The 4,526-nt window shown below is 39.5% G+C and overlaps 1 pseudogene; it reads right to left on the reverse strand.

The window, feature by feature from the left end:
• The window catches only part of LOC101649641, an 8,268-nt pseudogene extending 4,010 nt beyond the window's left edge, over positions 1–4,258 (reverse strand).
• Between the last annotated feature and the right edge of the window lie 268 nt (positions 4,259–4,526).

The following is a 4,526-nucleotide window of genomic DNA, read 5'->3' on the forward strand; positions in this document are numbered from 1 at the left end:
TCAAGCCTTTAAGACCCCAGGTACTATATCTTTTGATAGCCAGGCACCATCAGCTTTCTTCGCCACATTTGCTTATGCACCCGCTTTGTCTTCAGTGATCATGTCAGGAAGGTGAGCATCATGGAATGCCAGGTTAATATAACAAAGTGTTCTTGCATTGAGGAAGTACTTGCGTAGAGGCCCAATGTCCTTCTGCTACCTTAAAACTAAACCTATAAATATGTGCACATAGATATATTTCCTCATTGTCACATGTAAATATATGTGCATATGCACATGCCTGTGTTTAGACCTTTATAAATGCCCTTTGCTTCCTGGTTCTTTCCTCTATTTCTTTTTACTTTCCTATTTTCCCACTATCATACTCAGCCTTCATTTAGGTTTCAGTAATTCCTCTCTCGGTTACATTGCCCTTGATCAATCCCTAACAGGCCTCCTACATCCTCCTCCCAATCGATTTTGGACCACTTATTGTTCCCTTGTCCCTGGGTTTGTTAACACCCACTTCCTTTCCCCCACTTTCCCCTCTCCGATGTCCCATGGAACCATCAGCCCAGTTTTTCTCTCCTCCAGCTTGTTTATCCTGCCAATCTTATCTAGATAGACCTGCAGAGTTAATAATATGTACAAAAAACAAGACAGAACAAAACAAAGTAACAAAAGAAAACAAAACAACAACAAAAAGAAAAGCCTGTAAATAGTTCAAAGACTGTTTGTTGACCTTTAGGAGTGTTTTCCGGTCGAGTCTGATGAGTCTGACCCCAAAGTCTATTTTTGGTATTCCCTGGGGACTTTGTTGCTTTGTTCTGTTGTACACCCTTAGTGTTTTGCCTCTGTGTGGTGGGGTCATATTGGGTGCAATTCCCACACTGTGTCTCCAGTGTTGTCCCCCTTAGTGCTATGAGTCAACGAAGACGTTGTCTCTCATCTTCCTCAGGGCTTGGTGGGGCAGGCTGTGTTCTACTCTCTCTTCCTCTCCCTTCATTTGCTCCTGTGAGCTCTGATCAGACATGTCCCTCTCCCTGAGCTGTAGCCTCAGTGCTGTCCTCTGAAGTGACTTCTTCTGCAGGGAGCAGGAGGTGGGGGAGGGGAGTACTGTCCACATAGTTGGGATTGGGGTTGGCCCCTCAGACCTCTCTATTGGTTCCCTGCTTCATGTCCAGCACTCTGGCAATACTTTTTCCAAGACTGATTTTTTTTTATCATTTGGCAATCCATGATATTTTTCCAGCACCACAATTCAAATTCTTTGATTTTCTAAGATCTTCTATATCCAAAGTCCAAATTTCATATGCATTTGTGGCAATGGAAAATACCATGGCTTGCATCAGTTCATCTTACCTCTCAAAATAACATCCTTGTATTTCAGTACTCTAAAGAAGTCTTCTTGTGTAGCAGATTTACCCAGTGCAATGTGTCTTTTGATCTCTGTACTACTGATTTTATGAGCATTGAATGTGGATCCAAGCAAGGCAAAATCTTGGTAACTTCAACCTTTTCTCCATTCATCATCATGTTACCTGTTAGTCCAGTTATGAAGATTTTTCTTTTCTTTATAATTGAGTCCTAATCCACACTGAAGACTGCAATCCTTGATTTTCATCAATAAGTGCTTCAAGTCCTCCTCACTTTCAGTAAGCAGTTATTCCATCTGCATATCACAGGTTGTTAATAAGTCTTCCTTTAATCCTGATACCACATTCTTCTTCATACAATTCAGTGTCTCTGATGATTTGCTCAGCATACAGGTTGAATAAATATTGTTAGAGAATACACTGTGATTCATAGCTTTCCTGGTTTTAAACCATGCAGTATCTCCTTGATCTGTTTGCAAAGATGCCTCTTGATCCATGCACGAGTTCCACGGGAGCACAATGAAGTGTTCTGGAATTCTATTTCTTCTTATGGTTATCCATATTTTGTTATGTTCCACACGGTTAAAAGCCTTGGTGTACTCAATAAAACACAAGAAAACATCTTCCTGGTGTTCTCTGCTTTCCATCAAGATCCAACTGCCATCAGTCGTAATATGCCTTGCTCATGGCCTCTTCTGAAGTTGGCCAGCTGCTCTGGAAGTTCCCTGTCAATGGATGTCAATGTATCTGTTGTGGATGATCGTCACCAAAATTTCACTTGATAAGATTTACTTGATACTGTTCTACAGTTGGAGCATTCCATTGGTTTACATTATTTTGGAATGGGCCCAAATATGGATCTCTTCATGTCAGTTGGCTAAGTAAATGTCTTCCAAATTTCCTGACATAGATGAGTGAATGCTTCCAGTGCTTCATCAGCTTGTTGAAACATTTCAATTGGTATTCCATCAATTCCTGGTGCCGTGTTTTTGGCTATTGAATTGAGTGCAGCTTGAACTTTGTTCAGCACCATTGGGTCTTGCTTTTTGCTACCTCCTAAAAATGTGGAATATTAAATAACTCTTTTTGATGCAGTGACTCTTTGTATTCTTTTCAACTTTTCTTGATGTTCCCTGCATCATTCAATGTTTTGCCAAGATTGCAACTCAAGGCTTGATTCTTTTCTTAGATTCTTTCGGTATCAAATATGCCGAGCATGTTCTTCCCTTTTGTTTTTCTAATTCTAAATCTTTGCACATTTCAATATAATATTTGATATTGTCTTCTCAAACTCCCTTTTAAGATGTTCTATTCAGCTCTTTGACTTCATAATTTCTTCCATTCCCTTAGCTACTCTGCGATAAAGAACAAATCTAATGTCCTTTTGTTTTCTTCATGAATGATGGTCTTGATGTCCTCCTGGAGCTCATTGTCTGTTTTATCATTAGTTTTAAGTGCAGCCAATCTGTTCTTGAGATATTCTTGACATTTAGGTGGGATAGACTCAAGGTTATATTCTGGCTTTTGTAGATTAGTTTTAATTTTCTTCTGCTTTATCCTGAACTTACAAATGAATAACTTGTGGTCTGTTCCACAGTCAGCCACTGGCCTGGCTTTAGCTGGTGTTATTGTGTTTCTTCATCTTCTCTTCCCACAGATGTAGTCAATTTGATTTCTGTGTATTCCATCTGGAAAAGACCAGGCATGTAGTCACATTATGCATTGTTGAATAAAGGTATTTCTTTTTAACAAGGAGTTGGTATCGCAGAATTCTATCATGTGATCTTCGCTTTTGTTGCTATCGCCACGTCTATATTTTCCAACTCGTGTTCCTTCTCCTTTGTTTTCAACTTTTGCATTCCAACCACCATTAATAATCATTGCATCTTGATTACCTGTTTGATCTGTTTCAAATGAAGTCATTGGTAGAGTTTTTCAATTTCTTCATCACTAGCTTTTGTAGTTTGTACATAAACTTGATTCATAGTTGTATTGATTGGATTCCTTTGAAGGCAGCTAGATATGACCCTATGGTAGACAGCATTGTGCTTCATGATTGATTTCATAATGTCCTTTTTTACTATGCTTGCCACACCATTCGCCTTGACTGTGCTGTTCCCAACATAGTAAATCACATGATTTTCTGATTCAAAATGGATAATACCCGTCCATTGCAGTTCACTGATGTCTAAGATTATTGGTATTTATGCATTCCATTTCATTTTTGATGACTTATGATGAACTAAATCCATACTTTGCACCTTCCATGTTCTGATCACTAGCAGATTTTTGCAGCTATTTAGCTTGATTTGTTCCCCATCACCAAATGGAGTCCCCAAGGCTTCACTCTCACAGGCTTTACCCAACTCAGATCACCATGTTCAACTCCACTCTTAGAAATAAGCTCCTCCTCAGTCACATTTTGAGTGCCCTCCAAGCAGATGGGCCCATTCTATGGCACCATCAGTTGGCACTATTGCCAACAGTGTTCAGCTTCCATTACTTAGGCCCTCGAGATCTGACAATGTTTCTAAGCTACACATAAGGTTTTCAGTGTCTCCTTCCTCTGGAGTGGAGAGCTTAGTCCTTTTCATTGTCTAATCTTAGTCTTGGAGCTCTATTGAAACCTATTCATTTTGGGTGACCTTCTTGGCATTTGAAATACCACTGGCATAGCTTCCAACATCACAGCAATACACAAGCCACCACAGTACAACCAACTGACAGACAAGTGGTGGAGACAAAGCCATAGATGTCCAGAAAAAGATAGGTTTGCCTTAATCTGTGGTCACAAATGTCTCACCTGCAGAATGGATGTCTAGCCTGTGTTCTCTTCTAGAAAGGCTACCTTGTAGCCTTCTAAGACTGTTCATTTCAATATACTGGGGCCCATGCAGTGCCATAGCTAAAGACAAGTGAGAACAGGCATTGTCTCCTCTTAAACCACGAATTCCCTTAGCACAAGAGCTGAGACTTTCACTTTATTATTAAGTTGTGCAAAACAAGAACAGAATCTGGACTCAATCTCCCAATGACAGCAATTAAAAGCTGTGCAACTGTTGCCAAGTTAATTTATTCTTCTATATCCCCATATTATCTTCTGTATAATAATGAAAATCATATGTCATTTTACTATATTTAACAATCTTGGCACAAATTGATTACACACAA

Source organism: Echinops telfairi, unplaced genomic scaffold, assembly GCF_000313985.2.
Source record: "Echinops telfairi isolate 266 unplaced genomic scaffold, ASM31398v2 ScPeMD7_9;HRSCAF=40, whole genome shotgun sequence".
Lineage (NCBI taxonomy): Eukaryota > Metazoa > Chordata > Mammalia > Afrosoricida > Tenrecidae > Echinops > Echinops telfairi.